General features: G+C 41.1%; 1 protein-coding gene across 9 annotated transcripts in view; it reads left to right on the top strand.

The window, feature by feature from the left end:
• USP44 (ubiquitin specific peptidase 44) overlaps positions 1–24,359 on the top strand; it is a 52,839-nt gene that overhangs the window by 14,962 nt on the left and 13,518 nt on the right. For 2 of the 9 annotated variants that reach the window (XM_038558676.1, XM_038558682.1), the window contains one exon: positions 1,151–1,217. The exons of 1 other annotated variant lie outside the window; for it this stretch is intronic. The gene's annotated coding sequence lies outside the window, so the exon portion shown is untranslated. Of the gene's footprint in view, positions 1–139; positions 269–378; positions 522–1,150; positions 1,218–7,044; positions 7,276–10,457; positions 10,527–18,230; positions 18,359–24,359 lie in introns of those variants that run through there. 6 more of the 9 variants (XM_038558679.1, XM_038558683.1, XM_038558677.1 and 3 more) reach the window with 6 other exon arrangements.

Genomic DNA, 24,359 nt, shown 5'->3' with positions numbered 1-24,359 from the left:
CTGATGATGCACTAATAAATGGAAAGTAAAGTGGGCAGGGGGAGGCAAGCCATATCTCTAAATAGGAGACTGACAGAAAATGAATTTTTAGTGATTGTGATGAAATATGGTTTCATGGCAACTATTTCTATGGATACAAGCTTGTTGTTCACGATATGAGGGAGAAGAGAAATACAGTGGTTGAGACAAGAAACCATAAGTCAGGCAATTTCTTTCAAGATGTGGAAAACTGCATGTTTGAAAGCAGAGGTCTAGGAGCCAGTGAAAAGTAAGAGAACAAAGAAATAGAAGAAGAAAGCAAGAAAGCTTAGCCACCAAGTACTTCACATAGGATAGGATATGATTCAATAATGATAATAGGAATCTAACATTTATTGGGAACTATTATCATTTAAAAATTGTTACATCTCTGTGTTATACACAGTAGCAGCTTAATAGGAACAGTGCAATTCTGATTCTTACTGTTGTCAACAAATTTGTAAATTATGTAGAAAGATCATTTATCCACCTTTTTAAAAAAGGTATACTTTTTAATTGTATTTTTATTTATTTATTTTTTTTAGATTTTATTTATTTATGAGAGACACACAGAGAGAGAGAGAGGCAGAGGGAGAAGCAGGCTCCATGCAGGGAGCCTGACGTGGGACTCAATCCCGGGTCTCCAGGATCATGCCCTGGGCTGAAGGCTGCGCTAAACCGCTGAGCCACCCGGGTTGCCCTACTTTTTTATTTTAAAGATTTTATTTATTTATATGAGAGAGAGAGAGAGGGAGAGAGGGAGAAGCAGACTCCCTGCTGAGCAGGGAGCCCAGCAACAGGGGCTCAATCCCATGATGCTTAACTGACTGAGCCACCCAGGCACCCCTCCACCTTTTGTACTTAAATTTCACTTTGAATTCATGTCATACTGCATGTTTTACAACAGCATTCACATAATCCTCAACAATGTGAATCTGCTGAGTCGGTTTTGTAATTTTCATTTTCAGATATAGAAATTAAAATACATGAAGGTTAAATGACTTGAAAAGGGTTCTTTTTATTTTTCTTAAGCCCAGAGATGATTATGAAGATACAACTCTTAAATTTTCAAGAGATAAAGTGTCAGACTTCCTAACTAGCACTCATCTTAAAATGTTTTTTGTTCATTCAGATTCTATTTCCCCAAAGACCCAGTGAGTGCCCTGATGCTATTCCACTCTTGATCAGATCTCTCAGAGGTAACATAATATCTATGCGTGTTTCTCATTTCTCCCCACCCTTCCCCCGTCATCCTCCAAATTTCAAAACTCATTTCCCATTATCTTCAGAGCACTATTAATTTATCTAATTCATTAGTTTGCATTAAGATATTAAAACTGATCAGAGCTTGGGGTACCTGGCTAACTCTGTCAGGGAGCATGTGACTATTGATCTTGGGGTTGTAGGTTCAGGCCCCATGTTGGGTGTGGAGCTTGCTTGGAAAAAGAAAAACTGATAGAAGCTGAACAAATTATCCTCTCCTAGATTTGCATTTTAACCTGGGGCCTTAAATTGTTTTATTAAGATGGCATTTCTGACCCTCATAATGGAGCCAAGGAAGTTTGGTTTTTCCTGGCATCCCTTCACATCAACACATCAGAGGCATACTTTATAGGACTTTTTGTAGAAACAACCATAACCTTCATTACATGTACCGGAGTATTAAACAAAAAGGGAGAAAATTACTCATAATAAGACTAGCCAAAATTATAATCCTTTTTGCCCAGCTTAATTTTGTGATTGATGATAATATTAAACCAGTTTCATCTTAATTCAGTAAAATGTTACAAGCATAAGCAAATAAGTTAAAATGTTTAAGTTACTCTTTAATACTATTACTCATTTTCATGAAAAGAAAAAATAATTTTATAAGTGCTGGTGAATTTATACAGTTTCCTTTCGTGATCAGTCCTGAGACATTTTAGAGTTCTCATGCAAATAGATGAAAGAAAACTTCATTGTTGCTAAAAAGATCTCATTTATGTCACCTTTTGTTTTCTACTTATTGACTCATCATTATTTTTCTAAAGATCAGGAGCCACATATATCTAGTTTAAAAATTAAGAAACCTCTATCAAGCATCTGTTCTGCTTAGTTCTGTAAACACTTGTTTCAGGACCAAAGACAAAATGAAATAGATGGAGGCTATCTGTCTTACATACAACCTCCTTTCCCTTTAAGACTCTCCTGTGGAAATGTGGTTTTCTAGAACTTCATTCATCTCTGGTTACCTGAGCAAGGAGAAGCTAACTGATACTAATAGACGGCTGAACCAATGACTGTCACCAAGGGGGCTCTCAGCCTGAAAGAAAGTCACCTTAAGATCTTAAGAAGAGGGGCACTTTGGTGGCTCAGTTGGTTAAGTGTCTGCCTTTGGCTCAGGTCATGATCTCAGGGTCCTGAGACCAAGCCCCTCATAGTGCTCCCTGCTCAGTGGGGAGTCTGCTTCTCCCTCTCCCTCTGCCCCTCCCTCTGCTCATGCTCTCTCTCAAATTAATAAAATTCTTCAAAAAAAAAAAACAAACCTTAAGATGGCAGAGAAAAGCAGGGTGGTCATCCTGGATTTTGCACATGAAAAATTGTCAGCTTTTTTTTTTTTTAAGATTTTATTTTTAAGTAATCCCTACACCCAACGTGGGGCTCAAATTTACAATTCCAAAATTAAGAATCACATGTCCTACCTACTGAGCCAGCCAGGTATGCCAGAATTGTTAGCTCTTTTTATTGCATGTATATATCCTGAAACTACAGTATGAAGTTTCTTTTATATGATGTAGTAGTTTACTACATTAATTGCTGCTTTATGTTCAGCTTTCTGGTTTTTTGCAACTCTAAAGGATGATGTTTCCTTCCTTCCAAATCGTTTGGGAAGATGTACATGATTATACAAGCAATTATGGTTAACCACCTATACTTTCCTTATTATTTTTTTTTTAAGAAATGGGTTTAAAAACATGTACAGAGTATAAAACAAAATTTAGGTATCTCAATCATCTTTCCTCATGAAAGATTACTTTCCCTAATGAGGGGTGCCTGACTGGCTCAGTTGGAAGAACAAGGAATTATGGAGCTCAGAGACATGAATTTGAGCTCCATATTGGGTATAGAATACTTAAACTAAAAAAAAAAAAAAAAAAGAGGGAATCCCTGGGTGGCTCAGCGGTTTAGCGCCTGCCTTTGGCCCAGGGGGTGATCCTGGAGTCCTGGGATCAAGTCCCACATCAGGCTCCCTGCATGGAGCCTGCTTCTCCCTCTGCCTGTGTCTCTGCCTCTCTCTGTGTGTCTTTCATGAATAAATAAATAAAGTCTTTAAAAAGAGAGAGAGCAAGAGAGAAAGATTACTTTCCCTCATGAAAGGTACTTTTAGTATCTTTTTGGTATGGTTTACTAAAGTTTTATATTAAAATTTCCAACTCTAATCCTTTTCCTTTCTCTCACTGCTTTTCCAGATTCTTCCCTTGCTTGCTATGAGAAACAGAGACTAAAACTTGGTTCTACATGTTTCTCAGAATACTAATTTTTAACTTCTATAGTATTTATCCTCCAGTTAACTATTACTTTAGTATAGAAGGAAAACACAACTTAATGGATTATAAACACAAACAAAACTCAGTTCCTGACCTTAAGAAATTTTACAGGTTAGTAATAATCCTGAGAGAAATGATAATGATAAATATATTTTATTTTTCTTTTTACACTTTATGAAGGGTTTACACATGCAAAAGTTGATTTGATCTTTAAAACATCCTTGTAAGGAAAAAGGACAGCAACTATCTTCTTAATTTTACAGAGGAGATAGAAGTAAAACTTGCAACACATTTAAAGAACTAAAAATATGTAGATAAACTGTCATACATTGTGATTATAACCAGATAAACAGGGACGCCTGGATGGCTCAGCGGTTCTGCGCCTGCCTTTGGCCCGAGGCATGATCCTGGATGGAGCCTGCTTCTCCCTCTGCCTGTGTCTCTGCCTCTCTCTCTGTGCCTCTCATGAATAAATAAATAAAATCTTAAAGAAAAAAAAACTAGTTAAACACGTTATATCATTATACACATACATCCTTAGCTTATCCTTAGAAAAGTATCTAGGCTTACAAAAATATCTATCCCACATATTTGCCACAATGCCTAAAAATCTCATTTTATTCATTTTTATCTATCTATTAAAAGATTTTTAAGTAATCTCTAGATGAGGCTTAAACTCACTACTTAAAGATTAAGAGTCATACACTACTCCAGGGCATCTGGGGGCTCAGTTGGTTAAGTATCTGCCTTTGGCTCAAGTCACAATCTCAGGGTCCTGGGATTGAGCCCTGTGTTGGGCTCCCTGCTCAGCAGGGAGTCTGCTTCCCCCTCTCCCTCTGCCCTTCCCCCCATCCCCTGCTTGTACTCATACTCTCTCTGTCTCTCTCTTAAATAAAAAAATACAATCTTGGGGCAATAAAATGTTGGTGCACCTGGGTGGCTCAGCGGTTGACCATCAGCCTTTGGCTCAGGTCGTGATCCCAGGTCCTGGGATCGAGTCCTGCATCCGGCTCCTCACAGGGAGCCTGCTTCTCCCTCTGCCTGTGTCTCTGCCTCTTTCTCTCTCTGTGTCTCTCATGAATAAATAAATAAAATCTTAAAAAAAATACTAAATATACTTTAAAAAATAAATAAAATAAAATAAAAAGTCAACACTCCATTGACTGAGCCATCCAGGCACCCCTAAAGTCTTATTTTAGAAATCCCATAAAAAAAATAAAAAAAAGAAGTCCCATAATCAGTGTCTATAGGAGGTCCATTACAAATAGTCTTAAATAGAGAAAAATGCAAAAACATTTCCAAGCACAAATAATTTACTACATGATAGTTGGGCTCCTTAGAAAATGGAAGTTTGGGATAAAGGGTGCTAGAACAAAATGGGAATCATTTTGCTGGGAGAAAAGAAAGGCCCTGACAGATCTGAGATAAAGCCTTGGGCAAAAGCAGCCTGTGGATCCCTGAGAAAACTGAGTAGGGTGGAGATGGAGTCGATACTAAAAGGAGACCCCAAATGACTAGCCTCACAATTTTGCTACTGCTAATGACAAAACCCTGGGCTCAGTTTCAGTTTCTGGTAGGTCTATGTTGGAAATTCACTGCCAATGTACAAGCGTCCTTCACAGGCCACCAAATAAACACTTAACAGCCCTTTAAAATGAAATCAGCTTTGGTATCTTCTACTTCTTAACTTACATTTGCCTCCCTTACCAGGGCACCACACTCATTCTTTCTTTCTTAGAATTAAAAATGGTGTCTGTTTGGCTCTATCCATAGAGCATGCAACTCTCCATCTCAAGGTAGTGAGTTTAAGCCTCACATTGGGCATGGAGCTTACTTTAAAAAAAAAAAGAATTTAAAAAGGCTAATTTTAAAGCCATTTCTTTCTCCTCACTTTCTTCTATCTATATTCACTAAGACCATATTTTGTCATCTGCCATTCTATTTCAATATTACTCTCTCTTTTCTTATATATTTGCCTCAAATTTAAGATTCTTTGGGTAACTCTATTTAAAAAAATAACTGCAGGGTGTTGCTACACCTTAATCAAACTATAGGTCTGAGTCCTTTAGTATTTTCTTTACCTATTTTCTCCATTAAATCCTTTATCTCTTCCTAATGTTGAAATGAAGGTCATGGGCATCTCAGTGCCTAGCATGATGCCAAGCATATACGTGTTCAAAAATATGTGTTAAATGAATCCTTTATAACTTTTTTTTAAAAGATGTTATTTATTTATTCATGAGAGACAAAGAGAGAGAGGCAGAGACATAGGCAGAGGGGGAGGCAGGCTCCCCATAGGGAGCCTGATGCAGGACTAGCAACTTAATCCCAGGACCCCAGGATAACCACCTGAGCCAAAGGCAGACAGTCAAACACTGAGCCACCCAGGCACCCATAACTTTCTTTTTTTTTTTTCTTTAAAGATTTTACTTATTTGAGAGAGTGAGTGTGTATGTGTGTGTGTGTGTGTGTGAGAGAGAGAGAGAGAGAGAGAGAGAGAAGAGAGAGAGATTACTAGCAAGGGCGAGGGGCAGAGGGAGAGGGAGAAGCAGGCTCCCCGACATGAGATGGGACTGGATCCCAGGACCCTGGGATCATGACCTGAGCCAAAGGTCCACGCTTAACTGACTGAGCCACCCAGACACCCTCTTTCATAACTTTAAGAATTATTAATAGGAACATATAGTCTATCAAATTCTGAGAATTATTTTTTTAAAAAGATTTTTATTTATTTATTCATGAGAGAGACACAGAGACACAGGCAGAGGGAGAAGCAGGCTCCATGCAAGGAGACTGATGTGGGACTTGATCCCTGGTCTCCAGGATCACACCCAGAGCTAAAGGCAGACGCTCAACCGCTGAGCCACCCAGGCACCCAAACTCTGAAAATTCTTGTAAGTAGTTTCCTCAAAGTTAACAAGCTCCCAAATTCTTTAATTGACCATTAGGATTCCTAAGATATTTCGTATCTTCATGAAAGACTGGAATACAGAATTCTAAAAATCTGCACAAAGATTAAAAAGCAGCTCTAAGATTATACAAAATTTGCAGTGTTTTGTCTTCCTTTAATTCATTCACATTTTCAGGATCCAAGGAAGAATAGGTTTGTGTTCTACCCACTTCAGAAGTTGGATATGGCCAGAGAATTGAGGTATCGGAGTCATTAAAATTTTATCGTTAGAAAACTGTCCACTTACCTTAGAAAAAGGGCAAATTGCCATTTCTCCCAATGTGGGGACTGTGGAAACAAGGGAAACCCCCATACACCATTCCACGATCCCATATTTTGTGAGGGAGCATCTAATTTTAACTCATGAAGCATTTTGAGAATATTTTTGGCCAGCAGTATACTCTTAAAAGCTGTAAAGAGACACACAAGCAAAGCAAGTGCACATTCCTTGTCCCCTAAGAGGTTACAATGCAGAGAACCAGGCGTGGAACTCAGAACAAAAGCTGTGACTGCATAATAAGGTATTGGGGTGTGGGGGATGGGGCTCTGAGAGCCTAGTTACTAGGAAAGCAATTTCCAGGAGGTGAGAGTTTAGGCTAGCCCTGAAAGAGTTTGATTGTAATGATTTGCAGGAGTGAAAGTTGGAGGGCCTTCTACGTAGGAGATAAACATCTGCCCTGATTTAAAGGTGGGAAGTGCCTGAAGTGTGTGAAACGTAAAGAGACTGACCTAGCAGTCAAAGGTGGATAAAGGGGAAGACTGATTTTGAGGAGATAATAGGTAAGTTTGGGGAAGACTTGATGACGTGTGAAGGGAAGAAGACATTTTTTTTCTTTGTTATAGTAAGCTTAGATTTCATGAAAATTAGTGTAAAACAAGTAGGAAAATTGCATGAGAAAAAATGAGTATGACAGCTATATAAAAATGAGATTGCAGTAGAGAGGTTCTGGGGGTCAGGAAACAAGCTGGACACACCAAAATTTAGGCCTAGGTTCTTAAGACCTAGAATAAAATGGTAGCTGAGGGAATTTTCAAAGCTGAATAAATAGTAATAACAATACATATAAAGCTAAACTACAATCTCATTGCTTATCTTTAATCATTAACACAATTATTTTTTAAAAGATTTTATTTATTTATGAAAGACATACACAGAGAGAGGCAGAGACAAAAGCAAAGGGAGAAGCAGGCCCATACAGGGAGCCTGATGTGGGACTCGTTCCCGGGACTCTAGGAACACGCCCTGGGCCGAATGTAGGTGCTAACCCACTGAGCCACCCAGGGATTCCAATTATTAACACAATAATCTCCAGAAAATTTCTTATCTCCAGCTCATCCTTCCCATCCAGCACCTCTCCCTAGCTTGTATCTTTGTATTCAGTCCTATGCCTTACTCAACTTGCCCTTGTTTTGTTGTCTTCCCATTTCTTTTTTTTAATTTTTAAAAAATTATTTATTTATTCATGGGAGACAGAGAGAGAGAGAGAGAGAGGCAGAGACACAGGCAGAGGGAGAAGCAGGCTCCATGCTGGGAGCCCGATGTGGGACTCCATCCTGGGACTTCAGGATCACACCCTGGGCCGAAGGTGGCGATAAACCGCTGAGCCACCCAGGGATTCCCCCCACCTTTTTTTTTTTTTAAGGTTGTATTTATTTATTCATGAGAGATACAGAGACACAGGCAGAGGGAGAAGCAGGCTCCCAATGTGGGGTCTGATCCAGGATCAGGCCCTGGGCCAAAGAAGGCGCTAAACCGCTGAGCCACCCGGGTTGCCATTCAGGCACCCCTGAAAATAAGATTTTTGAGGATATCAGATATACTTAACCTTCCCCATAGTGCTGAAAGTTAGGTTATTTTTTAAAGATTTTTATTTATCCATTCGTGAGAGACACACACACACAGAGACAGAGACACAGGCAGAGGGAGAAGTAGGCTCCACACAGGGAGCCTGATGTGGGACTCGATTCTGAGTCCCCAGGATCACGCCCTGGGCCAAAGGCAGGCGCCAAACCACTGAGCTACCCGGGCTGTCCAAGTTAGGTTATTTCTGATTTTCACTATCCTAAATAACACTGAGATGAATAGCCTTCTAAGTTGCTGGAGTCTCAGGTAAAAATTATTTGTATTCCCAAAAGTAAAATCCCTAGATTGGCAGTGGCAAACTTTTAATATTTGCCAAAGACCTTCCGGAAGGGGTTTTTCACATTGAAAATGAAGAGCAAGGGTACTGAACTCATATTTTACTTTCTAGGAAATGCGGGAAGCACTATATCGTTATGTCGGAAACACTTAGAATGAAAAACTCCCTCTTAAGAGATACTCTCTAGTAATGCATTTAGTACATTTTAGAAATTAATGAGCTGAGAAAGATTACAAGACAGCGGTTGATGTGTTTTGAGTGGGAGGAACGTGCAGGGGACAGAATTGAATTATTAAGAATTATTATGCACTTAAGTATGAGGGGGAAATGAAGGAAATATTAAGCTCTATAAATTCATTCCTTATGTATAATCTTTATGTGCATGACTACATTTTATGCAGTTGAATCATGTACATTGTTTTTTTTTTTAAGATTTTATTTATTCATGAGAAACACAGAGAGAGGCAGAGACACAGGCAGAGGGAGAAGCGGGCTCCATGCGGGGAGCCCGATGCAGGCAGGACTCGATCCCCGATCTCCAGGGTCACGCCCTGAGCTCAAGGCAGACGCTTAACCGCTGAGCCACGCAGGCGTCCCTATTTGGTATTTCTTCAAATATAAATTGATCACACTGAGGCCGCTTTGTGATCTACATAAGAATTCTCGAGGTTAATATGCCAGATGTTAATTAGCCTTTTCCCTTCAAACTTCTGTTTCCGATAATATACTACGAGTACCTTCGTGCGCTCGTTTTTATTCTCCAGGTCATACTATGGAACGATATTCCCCAAAGTAGCTGTTGACTAGAAGACATGCACAATTTTATAACTCGCCTTACATATTGCAACGTAATGCACTTCACGGACGTGCTACTAACTTGGCGCGTCCGTCTTGCTGCTCCCACCTCTCCTGAGAAAGGCAGGGTCTTTCCACTCGCAATACTCTCCTCAGGGTAGCGGAGGCGGAAACGGCTCAGAGCTGAGCAGAGAGTAAAAGCTCGACAAATACTAACGGCTTAGTCTTCGTGTACCTGTACGTTTGACTTTAGTCCAGACTTTTCAGCTTCATCTTCATCTACCTGGACGTTGGGCTTTCCTCTTCTCCAGATTTTTCTCTCCCGGCTCTTCCTTTCGGTGTCTATCTCATTATCTTAAATTGGCAATTTCAGGTCAGTCGGCAACTTCAGAGTCAACTAATTCTGGACAGGGGTGTCCCTTCGGGCCCCTTAAGTTTATTTCTCACTAACTGTGCCATTCTGGAACCTTCCTTGCCCAACTGCTGTCTGAGGAGGCTGAGTCCAAGGGGATGCCCTTGAGCTCACACCTGGGTTCCTCCTCAGAAAGGAAACGTTTTGTCGAAGAATTTCTACGCCAGTTAATCTGCGCTGATTTTTATTTTATTTTATTTTTTTTTTGAAGACAACCGAACTGGCGCGCGTCTCTGCCAAACAGTCCGCCGCGGCCTGAGTCGCAGAAACTCCGTGGGCTGTGCCGCGTCTCCGGACTCGCGGTGCACGCTGGCGACGCCGCCCCGGGCCGCGGCCTGAGGACAGGTGCCAAGCCGGCCTCGGGAGGGAAGCCCGGCTCCCAGCGCCCCCGGGGGCAGCCGCCGAGCGAGGCTGTGGAGCGAGGCTGTGGAGCGAGGCTGTGGAGCGAGGCTGTGGAGCGAGGCTGTGGAGCGAGGCTGTGGAGCGAGGCTGTGGAGCGAGGCTGTGGAGCGAGGCTGCAGCCCGGGCGCTCCCGAGGCGCGGGGGGCGGGGCAGGGCGGCGTCACCGCTGACGTAGCCGCTCGGCCGGGCCGCCGCCGCCGCCGCCGCCGCCGCCGCCGCCGCCGAACCGGGGGGCGCGGGGCCCGGCGTGAGCGCAAAGATGGCCGCGCCGGCTCGGGCGGGTGAGTGTGGCGACGGGCGCGCTGCCTCGGCGTTGGCCGAAGGGGGCGGGGGCTGTGCGGGCGCGGAGGTCCCACGGGAGCCCCCCGGGGCCGGGAGGCACCTGGCGGCGTTTTCCCGCCGCGCTGGACGCGGGGGCCCCTGAGGGAGGGAGGGGGGCTGCGACGGACGGAGGGGAGCGAGCCCCCGGGCGCGGAGGCGGCGCTGGCAGCGGCGGCCGGTCCGGCGAATTTAGAATTGGCGCCTGTGGGAAGTTCCGGTGGGTTGTGCGATGCCGCGGCCGGCGTCCCGGTGGGGCCGCCTGCCGAGTGCGCAGGGATGCTGCGAGGAGCCGCGTCCTCGGCGGCCGGGCTCGCCGTGCGGCCACCCCGCGCGGGGCTGGAGGGGGGCGGGTTGCGAGGGGAAGGGGGGAAGAGCGAGACTGTCGGGGAGGCGCGGGGGGGGGGGGGGCAGATGTGCGAGACCCGCGGTCCGAAGCGTTGAGGAGACGGGATCGCGAATCCCGCGCGCACCGGGCGCTCTGCGGAGCTGGTCTCCCTCTGCCCCGCCTGCCACCGAGGGATGCTCCACGCCCTCGGGAGGCTTTGCCAGCGCCGTTTCTGGTCCTCCGTTTGCGAGGAACGGCTTGTCCTCTCTGCCTCGGTCGGGTCCCAGCGTTGCCAGCACCTGCTGCCACTTAGAGACACTTAGGATTTTGGGATTCTAGCCTAAACCATCCCCGCTGGCCTTCGGGGAAGGAATGCTAATAAGCTAACCTCGTTTTGAGGCATAAGAAATGGGTCAGCACTAGGAGAAAAAAAAAAAAATGCTCAAGTTTAAGAGGTAGTAGGACACGGTCCTCCTAACCCTCACCCCCAATTAAAAAAAAAAAAATGAAACATGGTAATTGTTGCAACTGCAAGTTTGAGCTGTTGTAAATTCTACCGGTAACTGGGTAATTTCTTGCAGTCTTAATTTTGGAAGTAAACAATTTAGCGAGTCTCAGAAGAGTCGCTTTGTTCTGAAGCCCTCCCGATTCCCTCCCCCCTCCTCCTCCCGCTCTTTAATGGTCATATCTTGCAAGTAACGGGATTGTGAAATTAGCATGGAAATAGGACCTTCAGGCCCTGCACTTGAATTCCTTATTATCTGTGAAGTAGCTGCCTGTGGGGAAAAAGTAGGGGGGTGGTAACATTGGGGCCTGGAATTCCATATTGAGTCGTCCTTAAAACCAGTATTCAGTGTAAACAAGGAAAAAGAATTGGCTGTTCACTGTGATCAAATTCAGAAAGCCAAACATGAGTTAAGTACATGTTTATAGAATATTTCATAATCTCAGTGAGATATTTAGTTGTCTTGAAAGAGAGGAAAACTTTGTATTCTTGGAACCCTAATCTTTTTATTTTTAATTTAGCATCTTGGGATTTGAAAGAGATTTTTACTTAATTTCCCCCACTACCACCCCCCCCCTCCCAGATTTTAAAGAGATTTTAAACATTTTGGCTTGTTGAGCTTCTATCTTCCCTGCTCTGATTTCTCTTAACATTTTGTGTACTAGCCATTAATTTTGCAATGGATGGCAGATTTTTTAATCTAGGATTTTTTCATAAGATTTTCTGTATTGAAATTTAGAAATATTCTAATATTGAACAGAGTTCAACGCATACATTGTAGACAGTTGAAATTTTTTTGTCTGTTTTGATTGAACATTCATCTTGTTTGTTTGTTTTTAAGATTTTATTTATTTACTCGTGAGAGACACAGAGAGAGAGAGAGGGAGAGAGAAAGAGAGGCAGAGACACTGGCAGAGGGAGAAGCAGGCTGCCTGCAGGGAGCCTGATGTGGGACTCGACCCAGGGACTCCAGGATGATGCCCTGGAATGGTGCTAAACCACTGAGCCACCCAGGGATCCCCTTGTTTTTCTTTTAAAATATCAATTGTCTCAGATTTTTTCAGTTTAAAAACATTTAAGTGATAAGTGAATCTGTGTTGTATACTATACAATGATACACTTACTGGAATATTTAAAATGAAAATCTGTTGATTTGGGTTAAAATATTTATATTGTTTCTACTTAATTATCTTTATACCCCCCCTTCAGATTTTTTTTCATTTTGTACTGCAAAAATAAAGGAGTAAGTTATCATATATATCCTCTACCAAACTTTTCCTCTACATACTTGAATCTTATTGAGTATTATGGTGGTACATAAGAGGATTTTCTGCTCATTGGGTTGTCTGAGGGCAGAGTCTGGTTGTATTTTGTTTGTATCCCTAGCACCTATCTGCTTAACATGCTGGAAAACCCCTTGTAAATGTTTGTTGAATTGTGTTTTCAAATGGTATAGAGATACAGAGAAAAGCAGTATCTTGACTTCTTGGTAGCAGAAGAAAAAGGGTGCTCTGGAGTTTTTCTCCTTCCTGTAATGTTAGGCAGAACAAACATGGTTGCCAGATTCTAATGGCAGATTAGAGAGAGACTAGAGCACAGGCTTAAGAGTCTAATCAAGGTAGGAAATTTGAATTCAGTAATGGCGGACAGTTTTGCCAGTAGGCCCAACCTAAATATTTGACAAGTAACTAAACTGTAGGACTCAATAATACTGGCTTTCTGGCAAAGATTAAGAGTATTGAAGTACATTGGTTTTTCACAGCACTTTCAGGTACCATAAAACTTTATTATAAAGAATTCCTTTTTCGTGGAGTTCTACATAGGAAAAGCTAATTTATTTATGGTCCCAAGAATATACTTGTTAGGCCAAATCATGAATATGCTAGAATGATAGTCTAGGCATTTTATGCAAAGTATTTGAAATCCGTTTTCTAGACACTTAGTAGAATGGTCAATCTTTTTGTGAACATTTCCCTCATTGTTATGAAGTTAGCTGCAATAGATTGATGTATAAGTATGGTGGTGTGACACTAATGATAAATATTTTGGAACAAAATTGCCCATGAGTGAAATACTTAAAAGCAGTGATGGGTGAGGAAATCAATTAACCTGGTGGGAGAACTTGCTTTCTAGAAGCTTTTTCTTAGAACATTATCAACTAGATTCAATTTCTGTGCTTCTGGGGGGTGGGGGGTGGGGTGGCAATGTTAAGAGACGTGGAGAAGATCCAGGGTAAAAGAATATCCTTTTTTGTCTAATGAGGAGTTTCAAGCAAGATCAGGGTAATTATAGACTCTAGATCTCTAGAAGCAGAAAGAATAACCACAGCCTTTCTAGGATAAAGGAAAGGAAATACATCATGATTGACAAGAAGAGGTGCCAAAGCACATAATAGGCATAATAGCATACCTAAGAGGGAAAAGGGAGTTCATTGTGTTCGTTCATTCAATAATTTCTTCCTTCAGAATTTTGAACCCTTTTGTACCAGTCACTATGCATGTCCCTTGGCATTTTTTTTTTAAGATTTTATTTTATTTACTCATGAGAGATACAGAGCGAGTGAGAGAGAGGCAGAGGGAGAAGCAGGCTCCACGCAGGGAGCCTGACGTGGGACTCGATCCCGGGTCTCCAGGATCAGGCCCTGGGCTGCAGGCAGTGCTAAACTGCTGCTCCACCGGGGCTGCCCTCCCTTGGAATTTTGTAAACATCTCTTAAGATAACAGGGTACTATGGTAGTTCCATAAAATAAATGGAAATTTGTAAACTACTCATAAGGAGTGGGTAGGGTTTGCCCTAATTACTATGGATAAAGTTATTTTCATTCTTAATCCAAATGCATGCAAAGATTGTGGTGGCTAGTAATTTTTAAGGCCTACTTCCTGTTGAAATTGCCATTTCCTCCTATCTTTTATTATGGAAAATAATAAGTCTCCCTACTTTTAATAGCTTTTAGAGGATCTGTTTAGGTTATTTGGTACCGTTAAAAGAAAATTAAGTTTTGTGGGTGGCTCTGTCAGAAGCTGCCCACTCTTGATTTTGACTCGGGTCGTGATCTCTGGGTGAAATCAGCCCTGTGTGGGGCTCCATGCTCAGCACAGATTTGGCTTGGGTTTCTCCCTCTCCCTCTGCCCCTCCCCTCCTCAAATAAATCTTTCTTTAAAAAGTAAGTTTTGTTATAAAAATTAGCTTTGTTAAAATTCAACATATGCCTACTCTTTAATATCTGTCCCTCTGGGAGGTTCTCTAATAAGATAAAGATGATTACTGTAACATGATTTTATTAAATATTCTTTTTATAAAAAATTATTTATTTTAGAGAGAGAGAGAGAGAGCACACACACCCACAAGGAGAGGGGCAAAGAGAAAAGAGTCCTAAGCAGACTCCACACTGAGCACAGAGCCTGAGGTCATCACTCTGAGATGACCTGAGCAGAAACCAAGAGCCCCTTACTCAACCCCTTACTAAATAAATAAATAAATAAATCTTTAAAAACTGTACAACAGTGCTATGAGACACACTAGGAATTATATCAAATGCAACTTATGTGATCGTTTGACAAAGTATGAGCTATGGAAAGGGAGAAGCTTCTTAATAAAGCAAAATATTTTAGCATTTATTCAGATTTGAAAATACAGATTATTTTTAGGAGCGTATATTAGCCAGATCCCTCATTCTGTGTCACTTTAAAAAATTTTTTTTAAAGATTTTTTACTTTATTCATGGGAGACACAGAGAAAGAGGCAGAGACTTAGGCAGAGGGAGAAGCAGGCTCTGTGCCGGGAGCCCAATGTGGTACTCCATGGATCTCAGGAGATCCCAGGACCCTGGGATCAGGCCTTGAGCGGAAGGCAGACATTTAGCCACTGAGTTCTGTGTGTCACTTTTTTTTTTTTTTATTGATTTATTCATGAGAGGCAGAGAGAGACACACACAGGCAGAGGGAGAAGCAGGCTCTATGCAGGAGCCCCATGTGGGACTCAATCTCGTGTCTGCAGGATTACGCCCTGGGCTGAAGGCAGGTGCTAAACCGCTGAGCCACCCAGGGATCCCCCCATGGTTTCTTTCTAAGTGTCTTAAGGTGTAAAGGGAGTGGCCAGCTGAAAAGATCATTTTGTTGAGGTTAACAAATTTATAGTGGAATGTTAATTTTTTAAAAACCTTTTATCTATTTTTTTGAGAGAGAGCATGCACACATGACCAAGAAGTTGGGGGGAGGAGGGGAGAGGACTAAGTGGACTTCCCACTGAACAGGTAGCCCAACTCCATCCCAGAACCCTGGGATCATCACCTGAGTTGAAGGCAGATGTTGCTTAACCTACTGAACTACCCAGGTGCCCCGGATTGTTAATTTTTGAAGAAAATATTAGCTACCCTTCTAATTTTTCAGTGATATTTGTAGCTCTTAGTAATATTTATATTTGGAGCATAAATATATATTTAAAGGGTCACTACATATCCTACCAAAACCTAAAATAATCTTTTTTAACTTTTTGATCTATTATTTTTTATTTTTTTAAAGATTTTATTTTGTGGACATTTGAGTGGCTCAGTCTGTTAAGCCTCTGACTCTTGATATCAGCTGAGATCTTGGTCTCCAGGTCCTGAGTTCAATCTTGTGTTGGCTCCATACCCTCCACACAGGGTATGGAGCCTACTTAAAAGAAAAAAAAAGATTTTATTTTATTTTTTTTAAAGATTTATTTATTTATGATAGAAATAGAGAGAGAGACAGAGACAGAGACACAGGCAGAGGGAGAAGCAGGCTCCATGCCAGGAGCCCGACGTGGGACTTGATCCTGGGTCTCCAGGATCGCGCCCTGGGCCAAAGGCAGGCGCTAAACCGCTGAGCCACCCAGGGATCCCCAAAAGATTTTATTTTTAAGTAATTTCTACACCCAACATAGAGCTTGAACTCAAAACCCCAAGATTAAGAGTCGCACACTCCACCAAATGACCCAGCCAGGTGCCCCTGTTTATTTTTTAAATTTAAAAAGATTTTTAAAAATATTTATTTGAGAGCAAGCAAGCACAAGTAGGGGTGCAGGCAGAGGGAGAGGGACAAGCAGACTCCCTACTGATCAGGGAGCCCCAACTCGGGGCTCAATCCCAGGACCCTGAGATCATGACCTGAGCCAAGGCAGATGCTTAACCAACTGAGCCACCCAGGAGCCCTAAAGATTTTATTTTTAAGTAATCTCTATTCCTAACATGGGGCTCAAACTCACAACACCAAGATCAAGAGTTAAATGCTCTAGGGGCACCTGAGTGGCTCGGTTCTGTCCATTAAGCCTCCTGACTCTTGATTTCAGGTCAGGTAATGATCTCAGAGTTGTGAGATCAAGACCTGTGTGTGTCATCCCCCCTGCCAAAAAAAAAAAGTTGAATGCTCTATTAAGAGTTGAATGTATACAGACTGAGCTAGCCAGATGCCTAAAACAATCTTAATTAGGGGTGGGGAAGTATATCTCCATTTACTTTTGTTTAAAATCTATTTGGGTATCTGAAAGCACAAAGAATGGAACAAGACATGTGGTAGGCTGTGGTTAAGGATGGAGAAAGTAGGATAATGACATCACAAAATATCAGGAAATTGCCTTGACTGACTCTGAGGGGGAAATGGCCACTTGAGTGGGGATGGAGGGCAATTTTGGTCACTAGTGATCCATGACTTCCTATTCTTTCTTTTTCCTTTCTCTCTCTTTTGAAGTATAATTGACTTCCTATTCTTGACCACTTACTCAAATGTTATAAAGAGAGCTGAAGCAAAACCTGCATTTAAACAAGTTGGTTGATTGTGCCAAGAATTGGGTAACCTGGAACAAGATGGCTATAAAACCTATAGGATTGGTAATTGTCATCATTTAAGTGGTGTTTAAAACCATGAGCATACATGAAGTGGGGCACCTGAGTGGTTCAGTTGGTTAAGTGTCCGCTTTCAGTTCAGGTCATAATCTCAGGGTCCTGGGATTAAGCCCCTGATCAGGCTCACTGCTTGCTCAGTGGGGAGTCTGCTTCTCCCTCTCCTTCTCCCTCTGCCCTCCACCCTGCTTGTGCTGTCTCTGATGCTGTCTTTCTCTCTCATATAAATAAATAATCTTTAAAAAAAATCCTGAAGGATCTTCATAAAGTTTTTTTTTTTTTTTGCTAAGATGATCAAAACCTGTTTGAGATATTATCCCTCACTGGCCATAGGGAACCTACCCAACAGTTCAGTGGGTATGAACTGGGTGAATATACAAACACAAGGATTCACATTTGGTACAACCCAAGTCCTTTAGGAAGTTAGAAGAGATGATAGATAGATAGATAGATAGATAGATAGATAGATAGATAGATAGATAGATTGATTTAAAGTAATCTCTAGACCCAACATGGGGCTCACACTCACAACCCTGAGATGGAGAATTGCAGGCTCTACAGAGTGAGCTAGCTAGGAATTTCATAAATCTGCTGTTTTATTGAACTATGGGGAACAGAGGATTTCTTTTAAGATTTTATATGTTAGGACTATGGAGGGGGAGCAGAGGAGGAGTAGGGGGCCTGACATGGGGCTTGATCCTGGGCCCAAAGCAGATGCTTAACCCAGGCACCCCTGGGGAACAGGATTTTAAGAGTAAAACCGTCAAAGCAAACTTGAAGATTAATTTGCCAAGATAGTACAGGAAGAGCCTGGATGATGGGAAACCAGTTTGGATGTTACTGCTGTACCTCAGGAATGATATAATAAAAGTCCATAATAAGAATGATAACTCTTCAATTGAAAAAAAATAAGAAAAAAAAAAAAGAAAAGAAAAGAAATAAAGACTTGGGAAGTGATAACCTTATATCCATAGGTGACAAATTGAATGTTTGAGTGGAAAAGATGGGAGGAGTAAAAACAACAAAACCTATTCTGGATACTTCAGTGATGATATACTATCTTTAATAAGAGAATATTGGAAAAGGAACTAATTCTGTGAAGGTAAGATGTATTGGTAAGCTAAGTTTTGCAGTGTGCCTGAGACTGATGCAGAAAGATTTTGGTGGTCAGCTATTTAGAACTGCCAATAGGATGAGCTATTGAAATATATGTCAGAAAGGTATTACTACATGCTTAAAACCTGGATTGTATGATGCAAAGGGCTATAATTTGAGTAGATTAAAATTAATTTCAGACACTCTACACTGGGTGGTAAGCATGAGCAGTTTTGTTTTATTGAACTGTAACAAGTTATATGTTTTACTAATGATATTTGATTTTTTCTATGATATAAATTTTTAACTAAAAATACCATATTTAATAAAATTGAATGTTTTATTTTTCTTCTAGTCATTTTAGCTTTCTATTTTGTAATTACCTTAATTATATGTTAACCCTCTGTAAAATAATCAGCTTTTTCAATAAGTCAAATACAATTATTTTCTTGAACTTTAGGGAATTTTAAAAATAAAAATGCTTAGTTATAGGGCATGAAAAGCTTAAATCATTTAAATGGTTTTCTTTGAGCCATTTGAAAATTTTAATTGTCTTTAAGCAGTGAAGAATGACAAAGCCCTCAGAATATTTATAAATCGGTCTTTAAAATAAAGATAGCGTACCTGGTTTCAAAAAACACATTTCGTAGATATTCATTGGAATTTTAAGTATGAAACATTTTTTAAATACACAAAATGATAGTATATATATTATTTTAATCTTTATAGATTTCGTTCAAAACATCATGACTTGTGTGTGTTGCTATTATATACAGGGACAGGTAATATTTTATCAGATTCTACATGAGGATGCAGAAATATTTGGTTATCTCTATTTAAAGTGAATATATTGCTAAAAATTACATAATCAATCTCCAAACTAACCAGTTAATACATAGCTTCTCCACAGTGGATTAGCAAGTGAAAAGAAGTGCTCTGAACCCAGTAGAGGAAAATAGGAAGTGTCAAGAAAATACTCCCATCCCCCTTTCCTTTCCTCCCAGCTCTTAGGTCTTTGTGTGTTGAGGCCCCTTTGGGGATACCTTAGTAAGTGTCTTTGAGCTTTGGCTCTAAGCAGCAGTGCTAGCTGGAAATCTCAGGCAGCAGTCTTGTTTGCTAGCTCTTGCTTACTTCCCTGCCCTTCTCTTGGTTGTATGCCCCCTCTTGGTTTCTTTCATAAGTAAACAGGGTGGGCCCCCTGCTCTAAAATATTAATCTCCTGATCTGTCATTCCAGCCTCTGGTTTCACTTCTTTGTGTGTTTGTTTTGGTTTTGGTTTTAAAAATTTATTTTGGGGATTCCTGGGTGACTCAGTGGTTGAGTGTCTGCCTTTGGCTTAGGGCGTGATCCTGGGGTCCTGGGATCGAGTCTGCATCAGGCTCCTTGCTGGGAGCCTGCTTCTCCATCTGTCTATGTGTCTGCCTCTCTCTGTGTTTCTTTTCTTTTCTTTTTCTTTTTTTAATATTTTATTTATTTATTCATGAGAGACACACAGAGAGAGGCAGAGACACAGGCAGAGGGAGAACCAGGCTCCGTGCAGGGAGCCCCACGTGGGACTTGATCCCAGGTCTCCGGGATCGGACCCTGGGCTGAAGGCGGCGCTAAACCGCTGAGCCACCGGGGCTGCCCTCTCTCTGTGTTTCTCATGAATAAATAAAATCTTTAAAAAAAATAAAAATTTATTTTGAAGTAATCTCCACACCCAACATGCACTTTGAACTCACAACCCTGAGATCAAGAGTGTCTTGGGTTCTACCAGCTGAGCTAGCCAGGGAACCCTGGTTTTCACTTCTTTGGATTTTTTAAAGGATTTTATCTTTAAGAGATCCTCTTTTAAAATGCAAATACCCTGGTAGAGGTCAGACCTTAGTTCTCAGCTAACATCTTAATTATCAGCTAGCACCTTAGTTAGGGTGAGAAGAATGAACCCTTGGCTAAAAGTGAGAAGTTGGGGTGAGAAGAATGAACCCTTGGCTAAAAGTGATAAAACTAGAAGGAAACGTGTATTTACAGCAGCAGCTGCAGCAGCAGTATTGTCAGCTAACATGTACTGAGAGCCACATAATTAAGTGACAGGGTTTATTCTAGGTGCTTTATACATATACATTTATAAAATTCCCTCAACAACCCTGCTGGTGTTCTTACTATTGTATTTTAAAGATAAGAAAACTGAGGTGATTGGAGCATAAATAATTTGTCTAAGGCACACAGCCACATGTTAACATTGAGGCTTTTGGATTTCAGAGTGTGCTTTCTAACCATTTTGTTGTGATACCTCTCCACTGCTATATTGCCTCCCAGAGAGATGGCATCTGATAATCATTTCACCCTTTTCATGACTTTTTATTGAATAGAATCATGTTGAAGGGTGCGGAAGGTCTTACTATCATCTAAATAGATTTTTTTAGTAATATCTAGGCATGTATTTGCAGAATATATTAAAGGGAGTAAAGAGGCTATATTTAGCACATACATATAGCTAAATCATACACTAATATGTATACCTACTTAAAACTTATACAAGTAATATGCTCATAATTTCTAGATATTTGAAAATATGAATAACCCCAAAATAGGCTATATACTTTGTAGGGTTTTTTCTTTTGAGTCTTCTCTGAATTTTGTGTAAAGTGTTAACTCATACCACCTTTAAAATTTAGAAAGAGGGGCTCCTGGGTGGCTTAGTCAGTTAAGCCTCTGCCTTCAGCTCGGGACTGGGATTGAACCCCTGTGTCCTGTGTCTGGGAAATCCTGCTCAGCGGGGAGTCTGTTTCTACTTATCCCTCTGCCCACCCCCACTTGTGCTCTCTCTTTTGCTGCTTCTCTCTCAAAAATTTTTTTCAAAGGAAAACAATTTTTTTAAAGATTTTATTTATTTATTCATGAGAGACACAGAGAGAGAGGCAGAGACATAAGGCAGAGGGAGAAGCAGGCTCCATGCAGCGAGCCTGACATGAGACTCAATCCGGGGACTCCAGGATCATGCCCTGAGCCAAAGGCAGACACTCAACCACTGAGCCACCTAGGCATCCCTCAAATCTTTATTATTTTATTTTATTTTATTTTATTTTATTTTATTTTATTTTATTTTATTTTATTTTTTAAGATTTTATTTATTTATTCATGAGAGACAGAGAAAGAGAGAGAGAGAGAAAGGCAGAGACAAAGGCAGAGGGAGAAGCAGGCTCCATGCAGGGAGCCCGATGTGGGACTTGATCCGGTCTCCAGGATCATGCCCTTGGCTGAAGGTGGGCGCCCAACCGCTGAGCCACCCAGGGATCCCTCCCTCAAACCTTTAAAACATTTTTATAATGAAATAATTTCCCTTGAGTACAGATAAATGGCATTTCTCTCTTCATCTCAAGCTGAACTAATAATTACTGTCTGACTTACAGAAATAAATGTTTAAATTATCTCTGTATTCTTTATATGATCCTTTTAATTTTATTTTTATATGATTTTTTAAAAAAGATTTTATTTATTCATGAGAGACACAGAAAGAGAAAGAGAGAGGCAGAGACACAGGCAGAGGAAGAAGCAGGCTCCATGCAGGGAGCCTGATGTGGGACTCGATTCCAGGACTCGAGGATCACGCCCTGGGCCGAAGGCAGGCACTAAACTGCTGAGCCACCCAGGGATCCCCCCATATGATCTTTTTAAAAATAAAAGTAGAAGGGTGTCTGGGTGGCTTAGTTGGTCAAGTGTCTGCCTTCATCTCAGGTCATGATCCTAGGGTCCTGGGATCAAGCCCATGTCAGACTCTTTGCTCAGAGGGGGAATCTGCTTCTCCCTCTCCCTCTGTGTGCTCTCTCTTTCATTCTCACTCTCTCTCAAATAAATCAAATCTTTTTAAAAAATAAAAGATAAATAAAAGTAGAAGAGAGCCCTAGATTTTTCTCTTACTCTCCATATTCGATCAGTCCTTTCAGCCAATGTGTGTGTAACACTAATTTACCTCTGCTCCCATCTTTGTTTCAATGCCGCTGCAGCTTTAATTTCCATATAATATCTGGAGTAATAATTTCCTTTTTTTTTTTTTTTAAAGATTTTGTTTATTCATAGACACAGAGAGAGAGGCAGAGACACAGGCAGAGGGAGAGAAGCAGGCTCCATGCAGGGAGCCTGACACGGGACTTGATCCCAGGTCTCCAGGATCACACCCCAGGCTGCAGGCGGCGCCAAACTGCTGCGCCACCGGGGCTGCCCTGGAGTAATAATTTCTTATAATCACTCACCCTGTATCTAGATCTGCCATTTCAGATCCATCTGTAACCTATGTATCTGATCATGTCATTCTTCAGAATTCTTTAGTGGCTTTTTATTGCCCACAGGCCCTGGAAGCAGGCTTGGGGATGATTGGGGCAGGGAACTTTTGAGGTTCCAGGTACTGGTGAAGGAGTCCAAAAGGGGAGTTAGGGATGTGTGCTGGTAACCACATCCTAAAAAGCAGGGACCCTCTAAAATGGCAGGTCTGGGCCCTGGTGGTTTGAGTTCAAAGGCAGAGTGTGCTGTAGCTGTGTAAACTTTGGTGGCAGCAAGAATCAAAGTGGGGAGACCAGTTAAGGAGCCTTATTGCAGCAATCCAGGTGAGACTTGATTGTGCTTGGCGTGGTGAGAGCAGTGGAGGTACTAAGTAGTCAGGTTCTAGATATATTTTTAAATATATAAACCAATTTTAAATATTTTAAATATTTAAACCAACCATTTTTCCTGAAGGATTGGTGTGGGGAAAGAAAGAGGAGTCAAGAATGAGCATTTAGCTTCAGTACCTGGAAGGATTTAGGATAATGGAGAATATTCATCACTGATGTCTTAATTTTGCCATTAGCAATTATTGTTGAATACTAGCAGTTCTAATAAGATGCTATATTTGAATAGGTTTTGGACTTTAGGAAATTTTGGAGGAAGAGAAATAAACTTAAAATATGCTCTTGTATGCACATGTAATGGTCAGGACTGGTCAGCCTTAAGTCCATATTCAGGATACACCCAGCATCTGAAAAAGTTAAGTGGAGGGAAAGGGGCTCTTTGATTGCTAGGAGATTTTACAAAAAAAGAGGTGGGAAGGAATCAAAAATTAGCTTCACTTCTGTAGCTTTCTTAGAGCCCTGGAGGTGGCATCTGCAAGTACTGCTGAAATTCATATTGTCTTGCTGCCCTAAAAAACTTAAAGCATCGATCATGCTACATAAAATGATCTGAGTGTTTTGTAACTAGGTTTCCACCTGTGACCTGAAATTTGTGATTGATTTGCGTTAAATCAGTGAAGGAACTATTTTGTGATCCCTACTTTTTAACTAGATTTCAGTTTACTAGTTTTATTTTTATTTTTAAATATTTTATTTTTAAGTAATCTCTTAACCCATCATTGGACTCAAACTCACAACCCAGAGGTCAAGAGTCATGTGGTCCACCAACTGAGCCAGCCAGGTGCCCTATCTTTAGATACTTGTAGCAGAAGTAAGTATTCCTGACTCTACTATGATAAAGGAGCATGTTTCTGGTCAAAACCATATAGGTTTCATTTGTTTTATTTGATGGGGGGTTTTGTTTTTGTTTTTAGAATGAGCTTATGATTTCAGATAGTGTGTAGGCCTGCCAGAATGTAAAAGTTCATAATATTGTCATCCACTTCATATTCTTCCTTTTTTCTCTTTGCCTGTGTATCCTTGCACATTCCTAAGAGGCCATTCAAACACAGTTCTCCTCTTTTGTGTTCCTCCCTCCCTAAGGCAAATTGTAAAGTCTATCAAATTAAAAGTATGTTATAAAGCCATAAATTGAAGGTCATTATTGATTTATTAGCAAAAAGCTAAATTTAAAATGGTAATTAGGTAGAATATTGTGATTTATTTAAATAAATAGAATATTAAGATTTGTTCACTATAACTGCCATAATATATATATAGAGAGATTTTATTTATTTATTCATGAGAAACACAGAGAGGCAGAGACACAGGCAGAGGGAAAAGTAGGCTTCCATGCAGGGAGTCCGACGTGGGACTTGA

The sequence above is a fragment of the Canis lupus genome, chromosome 15 (assembly GCF_011100685.1).
Source record: "Canis lupus familiaris isolate Mischka breed German Shepherd chromosome 15, alternate assembly UU_Cfam_GSD_1.0, whole genome shotgun sequence".
Taxonomy (NCBI): Eukaryota; Metazoa; Chordata; class Mammalia; order Carnivora; family Canidae; genus Canis; species Canis lupus.
Note: the sequence above shows the minus strand (reverse complement) of the source record. Positions and strands in the feature narration are given on the sequence as shown.